Here is a 20,978-nt window from a genome sequence, read left to right as displayed (position 1 = left end):
GAATGGCCTGCCCAGGGAGGTAGTGGACTCGCCGTCCCTAGAGGTTTTTAAACTGAGACTGGACATGGCACTTAGTGCCATGATCTAGTAAACGGACTAGAGTTGGACCAAGGGTTGGACTCGATGATCTCTGAGGTCTTTTCCAACCCAGTCGATTCTGTGATTCTGTGTGATTCTGTGAAGTAATGTGTATTTTTCTTGTGTTGGAAGGTTGACCTGTTCAAATCACCCCTGTTTGCAACACATGGCATTGCTTTGTCCTAGCTTGACTTTCTAATGTATGATTTTTTTCTTTTACTCTCACTTTCAAAATCCAGTCTTTTTTCTCTCCTGAGCTTATGGCGCAACCCCTGAGCAAGGAATTTAGTAGAATTCCTTGCTCATTTCTAATACCACCTTCTGTAGGATCCACCTGCCCAAGGCCACCCAATTGTTAGTCATTGCCCCACCCCACTATCTGCAGGCCATGCCATTCATGGCACCAAATCCCTACTCATCGTATTTCAGTTCCTCTTATCTTCTTTTAAATGCATGGTTTACCCAGATGCTGAGCTTCTGCTTCTTCCTTCCTGCACACCTCTCCTACTTTACCCCATTTCAGCCTTCAAAGTTATGGCCAAAAGATTTTTTGGATAAGAGAGAGGTGGGCTAGCACCATGATATGGTACAGCTTTCATCCTTCATTTCTGAGATCCAGATGTGCTTGAATGGCAATAGCTGCACAATTTCCTGTTAATAGCTTTTGAAATTTATTCATTGCTGGCTGCTATCCTTAAACAAAAGGTAATGACCATTCCAGGACGTTATCTCAATGACATATCCCAGATCATGTTGGCAGCTTGAGAAATTCAATCAGTGACCTTAGAGACCAAACAGTTTCTGGATGCTGAGATGTTGGGTCCTGTACTTTCCAAATGGAAGGGAAATTGAATTCTTTTGGAAATGTAGTGCTAGCTACAAGTGCTAACAGGGTGCAAACTAACCCTGGCATGCATGGCATGCATTTCAAGGGCAGGCATGAGAGAAACAGAATGAAGCAAAGCATGGCAGTGACCTCCTAGAAACTAGACCAGGCAAATAGTCCAGGCCAGGCTGTAGCATTTTTGATTACTGGAAAGACTATGTCATTTTAGAAGGGAAAAGGGGTGGTGAGGGAGAGCTGCTCTCTCAAATAATGCAGGGGGAAGACTACCAGCAAGTGGCAGCAGTTTGCAGCACAGCTGTGTGCCTGTGGCGTTTGACGGAGTAGTATAGGAGAAGCCAGCAGGAGAGTCATAAGGACCAACACATATCCTCCTCATTATCAGTTCACCAACAGTGAGAGAGAGGCTAAGCAGAGGGTTGTGATCAATGGGGCAGAGTCTGGTTGAAGGCCTGTAGTTAGTGGGGTTCCCCAGAGTTCACTGTTAGGTCCAGTCCTGTGCAACCTGTTCATCAGTGACCTGAATTAAGGGACTGAGTGCACCCTCAGGAAGTTTGTATGTGGTGAGCAAGATCAGTTTTGCTGGAGAGCAAAGCAGAGGGGCGAACAATTTCTTCCATCTCTTATTCTGCTTAGCAGCCTGACCAGAGCCATGTGTCTACTTGTGCATGCTTGTTGAGCACCACAAGCTCTTCCAGGATTTCTTCTCTGGCTTGCTGGGAGCAGAGTGTTGCAGGTGCACCCCAGGCAGGGCTAGTCACCAGGACCTCATTTTACCTGAATGCCAGCTGCTTATTAGAGGCATTGCTCATGGTCATGCAAGGCTAGACTCCAAGAAGAAATACAAAAAATTCTGCAACATGTGAGTTTTGCAAGAGTGTGTGGAGATTCTTCTGCTTGCTGTGGGAGGCAGAATGAGAGCTTATTTTAAACCTGAACAAAGTGATTTGTAGCAACTTCTTTAAAGAAAAAAAAAGACACGTTTTGTAGTCTTCCAGAGCAATTTAAAGCGACAGAATCTAGTGAGAGACAGTAACATTTTATTAGGCATAAAACCCTGAGAAATATCTCACAGTCATAACCCTGAGACAGAAAAAGAGGGGCAAAAAATTCTGTAATGTTTTGAGTTTCTTGGTAATACCAGCACATTCAGTCCTGCCTTTTCAGAAATATGTCAGAGATTAGTGAAAGAATTTAGGCAGTTGAGAAGCCTGATTTAATCAAGGATGGAGAGGCTTTTTCTAAAATTTCTCTTACAGCAAAATCCCCTTTACATATTAACCTGGAAGAAGATGCAGAAGGAAGGTCTCAGGCCCATTCCTGATGTGATACTCAAATCAGAATTAATTTTCAAAAAAATATGAATATTTACTGAAAACAACATCTGAAGCAGATGCTGCCCAAAAGTAACAAATTGATATTTTACTAAAGGGGACGCTGTTTTGCCATCTTAGAAGAAGCAAGTATCGGGTAATAAGTAATGAATGATAGTGTAAGCAAAAAGGAGGGCATGAGGGCCATTCGAATGTGGAGTGGTTGGAGAAAAATTCAGTCCAAACAACATGCAATGCAGCTGTACCTGCTACAGCATGAGGGACACTGAAAGGCACCTTTGCTGTTGCTTTTTAGGAGGTGTGGTGGAGGTTAAAGTGTTTTGGGTGTGTGGTTGGTAACATACAATAACACAACCAAGAAGGCAATGAAGCCTGAACTGTGAGCTGTTGTTCATGCTAACGGTACCAGCTGCTTTGTGCACACAAGGACTTGTGTCAAGTATGTCATGAACATGTACCAGCATCACAGAGGTAGAAGCTTGCAATTAGCACCATAACTACCTTAAATAAAATTATTGTCATGCAAACTTGGGTTGACGATACCAATATCCAGCCTTTCCTCCATCCATGGGTCCTGCATCAAGTGTCTCCACTCAAGGGTCCCTGCACAGGTTTGTCTGCCCTTGATATTTACAAGTTAAGGGAAGTATGTCACCCCTTCTGACTAAGTATTGGTATTACCTGATGCTTTTTTTCAGCATATTCTTGGGATAAAAGCAGGTATCACAGACCAAGAGTTTCCACGCAAACATGTGTGTACTCCATCTATTCTGAAAGCGCACTTATTTTTGTACAATCTGTGGGAAACAAGTGATAACATAAGATATTTGGTGTCAGCTTAATGAGAAGTACATAGTGCATCTGTGTGTCTTCCTTATGTCTTTTGTCTCCTTCATCCTACCTTTGCTTACCAGACCACTGCATAATTAATATGCCTCCCTCTCTTCATTGAAATCAAGCTAAGGTTTTCTTCCATAAACTATGCTTTTCCTCTTGAGAGACTTTTCTGTATCTTCAAGCGTAACTAGAATAATTTTGGAGTTTGCCTAACCTGTGCATTATCTCAGTTCCAGAGATATGTTAGTGCAGCAATCTGCTGCAGTTAGTGCAGCAATCTGTTTGAGGCTAATTAGTCTAGCCAAAGAGTAAAATGGAATAACCAATGTAAAGCACCAAGCTAAAGTGTTCCCTGTACTTCTCTTGGGTTAGGTTTCTCAATATGCTGCTGAATCATGCTACATAAGCTCGCCCTTCCACTGAGTTCAGTGGAAACTGGGTCAGACCAGTATTGCCAGTACAGATAATTTCATTGCAGCCTGTGCAGTTTGGGGGTGTGTTTTTGAAGCTTCCCTCAGATGGGATGGAAGACTGCTTCCTCAAACGTATACCCTCATTCAAATTCTGTTGTGTTCTATAGCTGCCAGTAAAATAGAGCCAAGCCAAGCTGCTCTTCTCCATCTGTACGCTGAAATAAAGCATGCCTTTTCAGCTATGTTGAAGGGATCTCCACAGGTAAAAAGGCAGTTAGTCCAAGCTTGAAGAGGGTGAGGTCCTCTGGTGAGCCTGGCATGGAAAAATGAGAGGATTCAAGTAGTACTGGAGGGGGGAGGCAGAAGAGAAAAAGTCGAATTTGGAAAAAAGACTGTGTGCATCAGGGCAGGTTGTTGTGTCACTTCACAGGAAGAAAGGAGGTGTACAACTGCAGCACAGTAAACTGAAAATACTCTTCACGCTGAAGTGGTTACCTGCCCTGAAATCTTCACTCGTTTATTTGCCTTCCTAGTGTGTTACTATGTGCAGTCTTTCTTCTTCTGCCAAAAAAATCCATTTCCTTAAAAGGTATTCATTTTAAGTGGATGTATTCTATTTTCGACACATCCATTTCATATCATTAGAATTATCACCCTGGAGTGCTGGCATGTATTTTTCTTTTCAGTTTCTCATATCTGTGACTGATTATCACTAAGGCATCTTTCCTCCATGTGAGTCAAGAGAAGAGTTGATTTCTCAAGTCATCTGTGTCTTTCGTGAGTCAGCTGAGGACTCTGGGAGCTGAGTGGAACAGGTAACTAAAGAAAACAATATGCAGAATGGTAAACTGGGCACTGAGACACGAGAAACATCTTCTTCTGCTGACTCCATGGAAGGTTCCAGGGGACCTCAGTGGTGGGAATGTCTTAGCTGGGTGCAGTCACGCTTTCCCTCTAAATTGAATCCCTGTTTTGAGATAATGCTTGTGCATGCTTCCAGTGATATCTGATACAGGACTGTGTGTCCTGTGTCCAAGCAGGTGTTATTAGGTAAACAAGGAGCCTATTTGTGGCAGGACTGTGAAGAAAATGTATGAATAAGGCTTGATGCAGGAGTGCTACAACAGTATCAGCACAGAGTGGTGGCATATTTGCAACCCACCACGCAGAGGCTACTCTGCATGACACTGGAGACTGACTGACCAGTTCCCTGAAACTGGAGGAGAGTCAGGAAAATAAAAATTAGTGCTAGCCTGGTCCTTTAGTCTTACGTTTATGTGACAGATATTTTAGATACTTTGCCAAGAAGTACAATGCCTCTGGAGTAAATTTGTGGCAGTCAAGCCATTGGGTTCACAGAAGAGGATTTACAGTTTTTGTGAAAGTTCCCAGAAGATGCTGTTATATATAAGCTTAAGTTTTTCTTAGCAGAGTGAAGCCCTCAAAGGAATAATTTTATTGTTAAATTTTTGATGCAGAAACTTATCTGAAATAGATCTGCAGTTTTCATGGTTCTAGTTTTCTCTGTGATCCTTTCTGTGTTTATCATCAATTCTGGAGAAGCAGACACTATAGCTTGGAGTTGTGATTTGTGAGACAGAAGGGAAAGAAATAACATATTACACAAAGTCCTTATTTTTTATTTCTTTTCCTTTACAAATTCATCCAAAAAAACTTGATGTGCTGCCTCCAAGCAGAGAGTCTCCTGTAACAATTACTAAATTATATGTGATAGTAATTGCTTGAGTTACTTCATATACTCACTAGCAAGCAAATAATTTCCTGGTTTGTGGCAAATATGCATATAAATTATACAAATTGAGAGAGTTCAGAAGCTGAAAGATTTGAGAATGGATTTTTTTAAGACACCATATCTTGTTCAATGTTTGCTAAATATGTATCATTTAAGTTAATAAAATCCATTTATGCCTCTGTAATATCAGAGAATTAATAGAAATATTTTTGTTTATAGCAAGAAAATATCATATTAAAGAGGCTGTCCTACCTTTTACCTCTTTGCTGAATACACCTTCAGGATAGACATATTCCCGGTACTGATGAAAATGCTTAGAATACTTGTGAATACCAGGCTGAGAGAGATACTGTGGCACAAGACAGGAGGGAAATTAGTATCTTGGCAGTTCAGAAAAAGGGTGGATAGGAAGAGAAGAGCATTCTTCTTTTAAGTGGCATATGAAGGAATTATTTGCTATAGTGGCAGAGACATTTTCATGTTTAGGCTGTGTGTTTGCATCACTGTAACTCAGGCAGACTTGTGCCTTCATATCTTGCATTTCTGAAGAATTCTGCTTAGCTTAAATGAACCTTTCTGTGTGTGCGTATCCCTGCCGTGGTTTTACATGTCCAGGTTCACCCAAAAGCTGCTGACCCACAGAAGTACCTCTGGTACTGTAGCCAGAGCTGCAGTGAGGGCTGAGTCGTGGCTGGTCAACAGAACAGAGGCAGTGAGGACTGCATTAGCTGCCCTTGCAGATAGGAACTAAGGCCTCATTGCCTGGTTACCATTACCAGTTTCATTGTGAACAGCTCTTTGGAAAATACTCTATCAGCTATAGAAAAAGTGAGGTATTGATGCTTTTGTTTTAGAATTAGTATTGCTCTTTAATAATAATGTGCAAGAGATGTGCCAAAAATAGCACTCACTAGGCTAAATTGTACTTGCTCAGCCTGATGCAGAAAATCCTAAATGCATCTAAACTAAAAAGCTATTTTGCATAGTTCAGGCTGTAGCTTTCTGGAAAAAAATTCTGTATGGCACAGATCTAACAGACAAATATAACATATTTTTTTGGGGGAAACATGACTTGTAAATTGGGAAAAATTAAAAATAAAAAGGGAAAAATGCTTCTTAAAATAAAATCTTTTGCAGACAGAAAATATGTGTGAAAATAAGTACCCACCACTTGCTAGAATATGTTTTAAACCTAAGACAATCTCAAGACACCACTGAGAAAGTCTTAGCCCTTGGAAGTGGAAGCAGTGCCACCATGTCTCCACTTTCTCGCCAGCTGCAGAAGAAACAAGTGCCAGAAGCAGAGTATTGCGCCTTCATTGATTCTAGAGGCAATTCTGCCAGTGAGAGCAGAGAGGTGGAAACACCAACTCCAGATTTTTGGCTTTGGGTGCAAAAAGTGGAACTAGAGAGGTAGAAGTGCCATCAGTTAGGCAGAACAGGAAGGCAAACATGAAATTTAGTAAAAAAGAAAAGTGTTGCCAGTGTACAGCTTTGCGCACACTTTGCAGACCACAGGCACTATCCTTCCTCTTGTATTGTCAATGAACTCAGCTATACACATAAGGAAAACAGCCAAAGAAATCCAGTTGTATCAAATGAACAGTGAATAATTAAGTTTGAGGGAGGCAGAGATGCACTTGCTCATATTGGGAACAGCTCTTGTGTGGGAAATGGGCAGGCTTCAGTTTCCTTGACAGCTGTGAGAGCTCTGATTGATCCTGCTGGCAGTATGGGGAGCATGATGCAATACTTAGCATTGCTGTGCTGGTGCCAGAGTGTATGGCGCAGCTCATGGCCTTTCTCCTTTACAGCTTCACTGTACAAGTAAGACCAGCTCCAGCAGCTGCATCCCTTCCACCACCAGGTCTTTTGTAAGGATATTACCAACGTTATGCCTTCCCATCTCCCCAGGTAGAAATCAAAGTGTGGATGGCAGCTGATGGTGGGGTCCCCGTGCAAACTGTGCTGCTTTGGTATCTTTGTTATTTGTGCTCCACATGTCACAGCTTTTTCAATGCTTCCAGACAACTTCTGTGAAAGGAATATAAAGAATATAATATATGACTGAGAGGGTGCTAAGTTTTCAAAGACATTATTTCAAAATATTTAATGGCCATAATTATCGCTTTCGAGAGCACTTCAGAAGTGAGATGCTCTGCTTTCCTTTCTGCTTCCTTCTATTCAGCCTGCAGAATTCAAGCACGTTATTGTATTGCAGTGAGCAACACACTACTTCTGCCTAAGCTGTGTAACCACTGTACTGATTCTTTCTCTCTACTGGCATCCCTAGGGAAAATGGTTTGTATAGCACAGCACTCCAAACAATCTATTGTATTCATTTCTTTCATGGACATATGTGGTGCTATGTTTAATTGTGAGATTGCAAGCTGAGGAGGCCAGAGGATACCATTAGTCACCATTATTAGCCTTTAGAGGAGCCCAGTCCATGCTGTGGGTCCAGAACAAATGCTGTGCATGCTTATTCTAGGAGGGGTGTAGCAAGTATCTGCTACATGACTTGGGGCAGCTGATGATGCTGTAACATATGCAGATATCTTCCACTTTGAAAAAACCATGTCAGTATGCATATCTTTGCTCTGGACCCTACATCACTTTTGCTTCTGAGGCAGGCATCAACTACTGGTAACAAAAGTCTCATTGATTGTAGTAATTAGGTGAATGAGCTCCTTTAAAAATTAGTTAAAACCCTAATAGTTTTGTCAGCATAGGAACTGGAAGGAGATGTGCATTTTTCAGGGCTTTGCAGAACCTGGGAATCTTTCCTGTACTGGTGTGAAAGCTATTCCAGGCAGAACATACAATGTGAAATTTTTTGCTTTTCCCTGCAAATGATCTGGCAAAACGGTTGGGCACTTCCAGTGGTCTGTATTCTCTGTATTCAGTTTAGAATCCCATAAGAAAAAATTTAACTGTAGTAAATTTTAACTCTATTGAATTAAAGCAGAATTAACTGAATTAACTAAAACAAAACAAAACAAAACAAAAAACAAAACATGAAAAATTTTGTTTAGGCATGGCTTGAAGAACAGCAACTAGTACATATTGCGTATGTGGCTGTTAATGACGTATTTCTTACTATCCGGAGCTTTGATTGTCCTTTGTGCTAGGTATCACCTTGCAGCATGTCACAGTGTGCAAAACAAACCAAAGCAGAGACATAAGATAACAAGGGGTATGTGCTGTCAGGCATGGGTTTGGTACAGAAAGGAGTAGGGAGACATTCTGTTACAGAGCATCCCTTCTGTATTTAATATCTCTGTGGACTGCAGCCAATTACTAGCCATACTTGGCCTTTTTAGCAAGAGCAACCATGGAGTTTTGAACAACTTGTCGCATCATCTGTTGTGTCACCCTACTCTACTGTGGTCCTTCTCCCTTCTCCGTACTCACCCTAGTTTTTTCGTTAATGGAAAAACAGTACTCAGGCTCTGAAGGAAACCATTAACTTGCAGATTGTAACTGATAACCAAAGTTTTCCCGCTGCCAGTCATGAAATGCTGAGAAAGCATACATCTAGATGTGATTTAAGAAACACTAATATAGATATCCTACCTGTTTAAATAAAATGTTTATTTATATTACAATGCTATTTGGTATTCTGCTTAGAAAGTATAGGCAGTAGTCCTCATCGCGGATAAAGGCTATCCTCCCTACTCTCATTTGGTTTAAACTTTTTGATTCATTGTACAATCTACACTGGAGTTCAATACTGTATTCTTGTAACATGCAACATATGGACATGATTGCCTTGCACCTTCTCTTTCTTGGTCTGTCTGCATTGCTTGTTAATTAGGAAAGTGGATGAGTGTGTTACACTTTCGATGTGGATATGTTAAAGTTTGCAAGGCCAAATTCTGAAAGTAGAGACATGGCATAAGTCAACATTGACATTTATTAACAGCAATTGCATGCCACTTTCACACTTCTGAAGCATCTGTGTCAGAATCCCCATGATCGTATATATTTCAGCCAAGCTCGTCAGTAGTATGCATCAAATATATGGTTTTCTACTGATATCCACAATATTATCGTAAATGAGATTTGCAGACACTATATTGTATGCAAATGTAATAATAACAGCTGTACTGGGTGACACACAATGTCTCTCAATTCTCTGTTCTCTCTCACACAGAGCACATAACTGATGCTCAGTAAAAGAGAAGAACTGTGCGAGTGTAGGGAAATTGTAGTTTCTTAGAACAGGTTCACAGCTTCCTGTGATTTGAGGCTCAGGGATTTTGAATAGATTCATCACAAACCCTTGAGATGGAGGCCAATCTCCAGCAAAGACATGCCAGGTCAGGGAAACGCCAAGTACCAGACTGGAAATGCCAAAACTGTAACAGTATCTAGTCCCTAATCCTAGGGCTGTGGGGAAAGTTAAGAGGACATGCTCTTTTTCTGATGAGCTTTATTTCCATATCATTTTGGCTAAATCTGTAAAACTCTGCTCAGAGTTTTGCAAACAGAGATTCTTTTTTCGCCCTCTGGATAGACTACCGGGACATGAAAGGAGGACAGACAAGAAATACATGGTAGTAAGGGGCTCATCTCAGAATATTTTTTTAAAATGTCTTTAAAATTTTAAGAAAAGAGTGAAGACTTGGAAATACTACTTAATACTATTAATATTGAGGAAAGCCTCAGCTTTAACATGTTTGCTGAAAGCCTTTACGTTCATTCCAGACCACCAAGTTATTGGAAATCTCAGGAAAGAAAGCAGGTGACACCCAGTTTTTAGAGTGTCTGAGAAAATAAAAGCAAACCAAACCACTCTGCTCTAAAACTTTCTGGTTGCTGGCTTGGAAAAAAGCAATTTTCTGCCTAGCTTCCTCTGTTCCTCAGTAGGAATAAACTAACTAAATTTTTTGCTTTCTTTTGTCTTTGTTCGTAGATGAATACATGACAGTCATGATTGACTATGGGTTTGACGGCTTCATACTCATCTGTGTTCTGTTCTTCCTCTTGCAATGGCTTCCCTAAATATCAGTGCCTTCTACTACAGTGTGTGAGGACACTACTGACTGTCATTTTAGCACCTTAAGTACCCCCATACATCATCTGCCTCCCACGCTGACTCCTGACTTGCTCCACAGTATGCTGTTTTCCTTTCTGCACAGTTCCTCAGCTGTACTAGAAGGACCTGGCTTCTTCATCCCCATGGCTGAATATTCTTATTTCCCTGCCCTGTTACTGACACCATGTCCTCTCCTTCTCCATGTCTTATGCCCAGAGTTTCTGCAATGGTTGTGCACATCTTTACTGTTGTGCTTTGGTGACATTTTAGGGTGTGTATCACCTGTTCAGTGATCTCAGCTCCTCCTTCATCTGACCTTGGACTCCACTTACTTGCCTGCATTTGTTCTTAAAGCTATCTCCACATTCATCTCCCTGATACAGCAGAGAACAGTGCAGCATTTCCATGTAAGTTATCATATTACGTAGGTAGCTCTGCATCAGCAAAGCTGTGGATGTAGTGTGTGCTTCTGCCAGAAAAGCAAAGTAGGTTATGTCTCAAGAGATACATACAGTCCATTAGTAACAATTCTACCTCTTTACATTTTTAGATTTTCCTTTGTTATCTAATAGCACTGGCACCTTGAAAGTTAGTTAGCTAGCTGTGCAAATTTGCTACAGATATATTGTAAGTCTCACCTGCAGATTCACAGGGAATTTGTGCTCACAAATCTGTTAGGATGTAGGAAAAACTGACCTGCACTTTGTGAAAAGCTCTTAGCAGAAGAGACTGCAGCCAGCTATAGACAACTGAGACAAGACAGAGCAGATTCTTTGCCTCAGCACATGAATGTTCTAGGCCTGGCTTGAGCTCCATACATAGGGGAGCACCCTGAAGGTCTTTGCACTGCAGCAGCCTCTATTTTTTCACTACTAATAAATAGAGACATCTCATCCCTGGAATTCGCAGGTTTTCTCTTGAGAGAATATCAGCAAGTGGGATTTCAGAAGGATAGGCACTTGCCACTGAAATTGTTTTACCCTTGGGATCAAGCAGGAGAAGAACGAGGCCTATACTGAGCTGTTTTGAAAATCCCACTCTAGTGCAGAGAAAAATGTGATGTTGATGACTTCTAAAAGCTCTTCAGACAAGATAGAATTTTAAAACCATTGAAAGCATTCCTTAATAGTGCTGCCACTTGAAGATTTGTGCAGACTGCATTTCTCATCTTTCCTGATCTTACCTGTTCTAGGGTCTGCATATTGTCTTCTGAAGGCTGATCTGAGTATGATTTTTGTAACACATGACTCACACACTAAAGCTGCTACTGGCAGAAGTGTAACTACTTCAATGAATGTCACTGTTTCATTTCCAGATAAAAAGAAAGAATTTCCTTTTCAGTAGAGGAACCCCAGAACTTCCTGATATCTCTGCTACTTCATTTGCTCTCAGTGATCAGAGGAGAGAGTTAAGAAAATCTTTGGCCTGACTTCTAAATCTTTTTCAGAGAAGTGAACAGCTTACCTGGGGAAAGTTTCATTGTTGCTGGTAATGTTGGAGCAATACTCCAAGTTTTAAACACTCACCTCAGCCCATCTCTGGCTGATCCTGAACTCTAGTTTGTGGAAGAAGTTGTGTGAAGCATCTTTGCTTTTCAGCTGTCCTTTGAATGATTTAAGGGTCAAGTTTGGCTCATTACTTTTTGGATCAGCTTAAACTAAGTGTGAAAATGCATGGTGCAGAAACAGCACTATTTTTTTTTAGCTGGTGGACGTCTGAAAAGAAAGTTTATTAGAAAATATCTGAAAAAAAATGTGTGTCTATACTTTTGTACACTACAACAAACATTTAAGAGAAAAAATCAAGGACATCACTGGTTATTCATTATTGAGATTGAAGTATCAAGGCAAAAATATTTAGCTGTGTTATGCTGGAAGAATTAAAACCACCCATGAACATGTATAAAAGGTCTTGTAACTTTTCCTACATGCTTCATCTCAGTCTTAGACTGAGCTGCTGTATGCCCATCTCTGTGAGCCTGGAGATATCCAGCTAAATCCCCACTGCACAGACTGAAAAAGCATGATAGCTGTAGAGGGTAGTTACGTTTTAGGGTTTTAAAAAATAGTGTATAGAAAAATAGTATAATTTTTAAAATTGCTTCCTTTTTGGAAATTTTACTTACCTGGGATCTCCTGGGGATCCCCTTACCTGGCATCCCCTAAGCTCACTGGGACATGCAGGTAGCAACTTGGGCATGTAAGAATAAACTACACAGTCCTTAGCAAAGGCCCTGATAGAACTTGATGTTGTTTTCTGTTTTCCCGCATAATAAAAAAAATATTTTTCTTTTCTTATTTCTTTTTTTTTTTGTCTTGACAATATCATCTTAACAATTAATATCCTCTACTGTTCTTCATTTGTAAAATGCTGTTCTCTTTAGCTCTGCTATGTTATGCTGCCACAGCAAGATAATGTGAAAAATGCAGTTGTGATTCGGGCTAAGATGTTTAATGTTTACAGATATAACCAAGTGAGGCATGGATTCTCAACCTGGAAAAAGGAAAAAGGTGATTAAGTTCTATGTAAAAAGTTATGAAACTTGTTTATGAAGTTATGTTGACAGAGGGAACTAACATTTTAAGGTTAACTAAACATATAACGGGTGCCTACTAACGAACTAACACTTTAAGGCTTAGCCAAACAATAAATGCTTAGTTTAGACCTTTATGTAAACTTATGTTAAGAAAAACAGAGCTACATCGAATGCCAAGATAAGAAGTTTTACTGCACCTAGCTGTAAATTTGAGGAGACAAGATAATGAAGATTTACAGCAAAAGGGGGCACCAGTCTGGTTTCAATAGACTTGGCAGCTTGGGTCCCAGTCAATTCAACATAATGAGCCAAAGGTAAAAAGTTCACTGTGACGAAGATGAAGGAGCCATCATCGAAAGACCCCAAAGACCCCTCCTCAAAATCACCAAGTGACACTGCGCAGGCGCAACAGGGGAGAGTCGGGGAGGAGACTATGGAAATGGTTATCTGAGACTCATTTTAATAAGAAGTGGGGAAATGTTATGAATATGTATAGGCATTCCTGGGGTTATTATGAATATGTAATACCTTACTGTATCTAAGCACACTTCTTATTGTTAAAAGGTGTGCATGTTGGGCAGAGCGAATCCCCCACGCACCCAGCACTGTTTTGCTTATGCTCTAATGATCACGTGTTTAAGGAATACAGTTAAGGAATTGGATTAAATGTTGTTTATCCATAGAAAATAACAGAAGAAGATTTTAACGATGTTTAAAAAGTCTGTTCAGGGTCGTCCCTGCTGACCCCAAGGTGAGGGACAACCCTCCTTGTGTATAAAGTGTCATATACCAGCTACTGAGAAGCCCATGAGACATCTTCCTGGTCTAAAGAAGACAAATCTGGTGTTTGGTTTAAATACATGCAGGAAGTTGAGTCTGTGACCTTTTGTTTCTACGCATACACAGGGTGAAAAGAACATTGACCATGGGAAAGTGTCACGGTAGTAAACAACAACAGATTAACATGTGCAGGAGTGAGAGCTGGAAAGCTCAAGATCTCAGTCTTCCTTCAGCCTTCAAATTTTCCTCCCACGTTACTTTTTTTTAATGGTTTGTTTGCTTGCTTTCTGGTGCTGCCATTACCCAGCTGAAATAGGCATCTGGAGCATGGAGCACGAAGAGGTGGAACACACAACTGAGGGTTTATTGTTTGTTTCTTTTTTTTCCAACACACGAGGGCACTGTTCGTTTATTTTTACAGGAGTCACCACCCCCGGCTGGCAAGCCCCTTCACTGCATCTCACTGATGAGAGCCTGGTCTCCCCGGGGACATGGAGCTTTTGGGGTCCAGTCGAGATCCCAGCTCTCAGCTGTTGTAGAACTCTAGAGATCTGATGTCTATGGCTCAGAGTGCAGAAAAATGGCTTACCAGCCCCGTTGCAAAATCAGGATCATTGCAGAGCTTTCCAACTGCTATGGGAACTTCAATGTCTAGACAGGGATTTCAGAGTAGATCTTCAAAACACTTGATTTTGATGACTCAAGCTTTAATGCATCCTCAGGTGACACTTTGTTGACCAGGGGAGTCTTCACGATCACTATGCCCAAGGTAACCTCCAACCAACATGTTACCCTAGAGTCCTTCTGTATTCACAGGTCCAGTGGGACCAGCTGTGCCAGGAAGTTTTCTTCCATGCACACCAGGAGCCTCCTAGACTGTTTATTCTCTGCTGTGTTGTATTTTCAGTAGACATCAGCTAAATTGATTTCCTCCACAAGAACAAGGGCTAGCAATCGAGAGGCTTCTCCCAGCTGCCTGCAGAATACTTTGTCTGCCTCTTCATCCTTGTTGGGTGCTCTGAAACAGACTCCCACCAGGATAACCACCTTGTTGGCCTTCCCATTGATTCTTACCCATAAACACTCAACCCTATCATTATACTCAGCAAACTCCAGACTATCAAAACACTCCCTAACCATACAGGCTCACCCCACCTCCTCTCTTCCTTGTTTATCACTTCTGAAGATTTTATCCAATGCAGCACTCCAGTTGTGGGACTCATCCTACCACATTTCCATGTTTGAGCAGTGTGGCTTAACAAGATGACCTCCAGAGGGTCCTTTCCAATCTCTACCATCCTGTGATTCCGCTTGATTTTGTCTCTCTGAAGTTAGTGTTTCTCTTGTGGAAAACTTTGTTTTTTATAAATGGTGTGTTTATTCCATACAAATGTTCTTTCACAGCACACAGACTTTGCTCATCCTTGCAGAACCAAAGGACTGTGCTGGGATTCTTTCTGAAGCTCCATCCATCAGGTTTATTTAGGTACATAAAATCAAAGAGTCCTCAGCAATAACAGTCCTTTACTGGTGACAGATATAGCCACATAGTTGACTTTCTTGTACTGCAAAGCAGTTGGATATGAAAGGGCAAAGCATAATGTAAATGCCAAGACAGATTACAGGAAATGCGACAGTTTGGAAAGGGCTGGACTGTATCCAGGCAATGGATATCTGTAATGGGGAGCAGTGGGGAAAGTCCAATAGCTCTTGGGTTTTTCCACATCCATCAGTGTCCCAGGACATGTTGCAGACATGAGTGCATTCCTCCCCAGTGGAATTGCTGTGCTTTGCCTTTACAGTGATCAAAGTGATCACAGACACCACTGTGCTGGTCATACTCCCCAGGGGCTATGCTGCATGTAATCTATTTGAGCCTTTTCCCCACAATTCAGCATGGTGCCAAGCGTTAAGCCTTGCCTCTGCAGAAACTGCCTGACAATTGATGGTGGGAGACAGGCAGCAGCAGAATTTTTCATTGCATTAAGTATTCACACTTCTCCATCTTTCATTGTTGTTTCTAGAAATGACAGACAATAATCAGAATACAAGTATGTTTACATTCTTCCCACTGGCAAAGCAGTACATTCATAACCAACATCAAAGGTGGGGTTTAGTGACCATTGGTGCAATACTGCGCTTCAACACAGTCAATGCAATGTGTGCTCAGATGCAATAAAGAAGATGGAGCTCTGATTCAGCTTCTCCTTAAAAGGCAACAATAAAGAGATCTGAGGTGTCAATGAGCGTATACAAGGGCATGAGCCTGAGACGTCTTTTTACATCAAAACATATTCTCATTTTATATCCAATTATATCACTGAGCTGTTCAGCCCAACAGTCACTGTCATCTCTGGCTTTCAACTGACATTGCATGTTCAAAATGCTACCATAAAGCATATCTCAGTTGAAATTCATTCTAAAGTTTGTCACTGCAGATGGATAACTCTGAGAACTGGGATACCTGCTCTGGCCTTTTTGCTGCTGCCAGCCTCATACGTATGAGGGTGAAGGACTCTTTAGCTACTTGCCTAGTCAATGAAAATAGCCTTAAAAATTACCACCCAATACGGGTTGGAAATTTCTGAGTGTAGGAGCAATGGGCTTTTTGGCTGTCCAGAGCCAGGGTAAGAATTGCCATTAAAGGCAAGTGTAGAGACATTATTCACCATGACACGATGAAGGACCAATCTTTTTGTCTCTCAGACTTGCAAAGCTCAGGCTACAAAAGTGCACCTGAAAAATCCCATGGAAGACACCTCTGAAACACCCAGCTTTGTCTTAAAATCCTTGAGATATACAGACTCTTCTATAGGCCTAGGACTTCACATCCCAGTGACTAATGACAGCAGCTACACATTTGTGCCTTGTTTTCTGAACTCAAGTACAATCTTACTCATTCATTGGGTATTAGGGGAAGGCTGGGAGATATTGTTGTTTGAGCTTTGTGGGTGGGAGTGGCTTTTGGAGGGCACTAGGATTAATGAGACCTCATATTCTGGAAGTCTCTTCCTAAAGTACATAGCTCATGCCGTGACTGAGTCTTTCTGTCTTCTCTTGCCTAAATTAAACTGCAAGAGTTTCTTAAGCCATTCTCTCCACACTCCAAATGGCTTGTAAAGAAGATGTTCTAAAAAGTATCTCAGGGTAGGGAATACAAACAAAATATCAGACCCGGTAAAAAGAAAGACATGCAGTGATACTTAGCAGGGCATGACACTTGTTTGGAAGCATCACAAAATATTGGCATGCTGTGTCAACAGCACATTAAATATGGGTTTTTCAGCTGCTAAGGGAGTAAGAAAGGGAAGCAACTGAGTCACGTGTTGTCCTGTCCCACTCATGGGCATGAGGGCAAAGTTAACTCTTGAATACTCTGTGTGGTAACTGGGGGTAAAAACAATTACTTGAGAGTTCAACTAAATCACGAAGTTAGTTAAATCTTGGTGGAATTAGAGTGAATAGTGGCTTGGCAAAAGTTTGTAACTCTATCATGTCCTCCCCATTGGGAATACAAAAAAAGCAGTCTGACAGGCATACCATCCTCCTGATTTGCCCTGAGTTGCAGGGAGCGTGAGATGACTATTCTGAACAAGGCACAGCCAGAGGTTTTGACCTCATCTTCATTTAACATAGGTGACTGATTTGGAAACTGGTGTCTATCCCATTCAGGGTCATTGGCACATCAGTACCTGGCCACACTGTGCAATGCTGAGCAAGTCAGCTCTGCTTATGCCCATAGCCACTGCTGAGTCCAGCAGGACCTGCATCTGCAGCTTACAGTGATGAAGACTGGAGGTGGGCATTTGGCTTCAGCATGTGGAGTTTTGTAGGATCTCAGCTTCAAGGACTTGGGTGTGTCTATCATCTTCAAACTAGAATTTCAGTTTTCCAAGTTGCTTGCAAGTTCTGAAGAATGTAGCCCAGGCTCTCCACTGGTGCAAACTGACACGACACATCTCTCTCTCTATGGGACCCTGGCTGAGCACTGTGTTTCTCCATTATTCACTGCTCAGTAGCCTTCCTGCTCTGCACATAGCCAGCTCATCTATTCAGTGTGTGCTTCGAGGAGGGAAGAGGAGTGTTCTGATTTATAAGTTTAAATTAACACACAGAAGTGTAGTTTTAAATTGTTCTAGCTCTGCATAAAAATCAGTGCCTCCTTTCCACAACTTCCTCAGGAATCCTACCTGTCAGTGTTAAGAAAGCAGGCTGCAGATAGGGTAGTGTGGCTCTCCAGAAAACATTCTGCTCATTATTCACCAGGAATCATCTGTTCCACTCCGCTTTTCTCTGCAGGAAAAACTCAGGTAATATTTCTGTATTATCACCACAGACGTCCCTTCTCCATTTGTGGTGTAGTGGGCTTGTTCCTAGGGATTGATTTCTATACAAAACAGTAATATGTGCCCACCTTGATCAGCACTGCTGCCTTTTCTGTTCAGAACCAGTGCCCAGGCAAAGGCAATTAATCCCTGTCTCATTGCTGCAAGAGGGGAGCGTGGAGCACTAGCACAGGGTGTGGCTTGTCTTCCTCTGCCTTCACAGCCACAGTAGCAGAGCTCAAGTGCAATAAATTTTCTTGGGTAACAGTGAAGCAATACAACTGGTGAGAAAGGATCAGCTGCTACAAATTTTTCACGAGCTGACTGATTACCTGCTGCTGTGCGTTTAGGATTGTACCTAAAGCTACCTGCAAACCCAGGCTTTCTGTGTGATCTGTGTTTAGAGGGAATACAGAAAGTTACCCTCTCTTGTAACCATTTTCATAAGTCTAACTACATATGAGAAGAGATGCAGCGACTAAGGGAGAGCTCACCCATAAAAAGTACACATAAAGAGAAAAAACATTTGGAGTGGTTCTACAAATACAGTGCAGTGGTGTTCTCCTCAAGACTTATCTCATACATAATTCCATATTCCTTATGCCATAGTGGACACGAATTGGTCCTGTCACTCACTAGCAAGTGAATTTGAGCAGTGTAGTTAGTTCTATGTAGCAAGTGCATGCAGAGCTTAATGTTTCTGCACAGGTAATACCTGAGGTAGTGTGCATGAAGTGCTATGTGACAACATGAATCCCAAACAGATTTTCACGTCCTCTGTGAGCCACAAGTTATCTAAATATACTGTTGCTTATTTACATGGATAGCAAGAGGCATAATGAACCCTATACCATCTCACAGAGGTTGATTCCCTCTCCTGAGAGAGTCCTCCTAGGCAGAGCCATCAGAGCCATCATACTCCCACTCTGGCACTGGTAGTATGTCTGCCTCTCCTCTGATGACTTGCCTCTAAGTGCAGGAAAAGGCAGGTCACATGCATCCTCCTGCTTTTCCATGGGCTTTTCTTTTCTACAGCAGCTAGAGAGACTCCAATGGCCAAGCACCAGACAAGGTGTTTGCCTGGAATGGTAGCATGTGCTGTTCAGTGAACTTTTTTTCCTTTTTCCAAGGAAAAGGATTGCAGACCTGGAGAAGAGAGAGAACAAGAGTGGAGCCACCAAATGAAAAAGTGATGGATGGTTTGCAGAATGACTTCGTAAATATAAGCTGGGAAGGAAGGTACACAGCTAGTCCCACCAGAGAGCTTGACCCTTCTCTCCCCAGAAGTGCCCTACAGGATGATGCCCTGACTGGTCCCAGTAAAGGTGACTGTGCACATAGGCTCACAGTTGCAACAGAAGTGATCTGTGCCCCTTTGCAAGTCCCCTTGGTCTGTGCTTTGGCCACTTCAGCTGCAGACTCCCACTCTGGCACTGGTAGTATGTCTGCCTCTCCTCTGACGGCAAGCTGGAGGAACCTGCCTGGCCTTTGCACACAGAGTTGGAGCATGAGATGTGTTTGTGTCATCTCCAGGTGGACAGTGGGGAGAAAGCCACAGGGAAGTGCACGTGGGTGGGATGCAAAGCATACCCATGTGCCAAGCACCCCCACTGCAATGGGGAGATGGGCAGATCCTGCTGGAAGAACTCTTTCCCCACAGATGAAGCAGGCACCAACTGGGAATTCCTGGGAGGCAGATGCCCTGTGATAGGAGTGTGGCACCAACAACTGAAATTGTGTGTTATCTTTCAGAGCAGTGTTTAATTTGAAGCGTATTTCCAACTGACCTGACAAATTATTTTCCAAGGCAACAACAGATGGCAGAAGTCAGATGGTGCAGTAATTTCAAAGCCTCTCCAGAGGAAGGAAGTGAAATTACAAGCATATACTCTCTACGCATTAGGAAAGCATGGGATCTTAATATCTGCAATAGCTGAAAATAGTGTTAAGAAGACATGTCAGCTGGACTTTTGAAGTTATTCTCATTGTCTTGACTGGTATGGTTGCACATTTCTCAAACCTTCTTGATTTCTAAATGGTATATTAAGCCAACATTTAAATTACTTATTTCATTACTTAGATGTTTTCTATGCATCACCTTTGTCAAATCACATTGTTGCTTGTTGCATCAGTTTCTTGGCTGCAAAACATAGATAAATACCCTCCACTGTTCCTATGCTTTTAGATGACAGACTGCCTAACCAAGAATTTTTTCATATCTTCCTTTTTTTTTTTCCTCTTCTTTTTTTGGTGCTGGACTCTGGCTGGAAATTTATCCCATGCAAGAAGTTGTTGGGCTGGATTGCTTTGCTACCACCTGCTGTGTAAAGGAACATCAAAGTGACTGCTGTTTCAATGTCTTTGCCTTTCTTTATTGTTATCTATTTATTTAAGCTGGTAAAGGTTTGCTTTTCCTTGTTGCAGTTTTACTGTTGCCTGTCCCTTCCCAAGATTGAACTGAATGTTTTGATAGTTCTTTTCGATTTTCCTCCTCTCTTGGGTACTTTGTTGCTGTAGCTTTTTGAAACAACTAAGTTTATCCTCCCCTATGTATCCACATTGCTTGGTCCATCATGTGCTAGAACCGATAAATAGAATATATCCTTGTTTTACTTGAAGTGACCTCTTCTTACCAGGTTCCATTTGCTCAGCTCTGACCTGTCTTCCAGTGTACATGCATCTTTCTTCTGAGAAGGTAATCAAAGGAACAAAGGAACCAAAGGGCTGTCATCTGGTGCATACTCAGACTCTGTCTGAGATGTGACTTTCAATGCATCTTTCATGATGTCTTTTGCTGAAGAAAGCCTTCTTGGAGAGTAACCTTTGCTCTGCCACAAATCAAGGTCACCAGGAGCTGCTCTTACTTGCACAAGCCAGGCTTTTTGACACAGGAGCCTCTTCATGTGATGACACAGGGGCAGCAAGTGAGAGCACGACCTTCTGTTTCAACAAAATACTTTGTCATAGTAAATGACAGTGGAGGTTGCACACCCTCCTGCTACTGACTTTGGGTGGCATCTATGCCCTTTCTGACAGA

The 20,978-nt window shown here is 41.8% G+C and overlaps 1 protein-coding gene across 8 annotated transcripts in view; it reads left to right on the top strand.

Moving 5' to 3' along the window:
- The window catches only part of PIGG (phosphatidylinositol glycan anchor biosynthesis class G (EMM blood group)), a 245,345-nt gene extending 224,916 nt beyond the window's left edge, over positions 1-20,429 (top strand). For all 8 annotated transcript variants that reach the window (XR_010468873.1, XR_010468870.1, XR_010468868.1 and 5 more), the window contains one exon: positions 19,072-20,429. The gene's annotated coding sequence lies outside the window, so the exon portion shown is untranslated. The remainder of the gene's footprint in view (positions 1-19,071) is intronic.
- Positions 20,430-20,978: the final 549 nt, after the last annotated feature.

The sequence above is a fragment of the Columba livia genome, chromosome Z, assembly GCF_036013475.1.
Source record: "Columba livia isolate bColLiv1 breed racing homer chromosome Z, bColLiv1.pat.W.v2, whole genome shotgun sequence".
Taxonomy (NCBI): Eukaryota; Metazoa; Chordata; class Aves; order Columbiformes; family Columbidae; genus Columba; species Columba livia.
The sequence above is the reverse complement of the archived record's forward strand: the minus strand, read 5'-3'. Positions and strand labels throughout refer to the sequence as shown.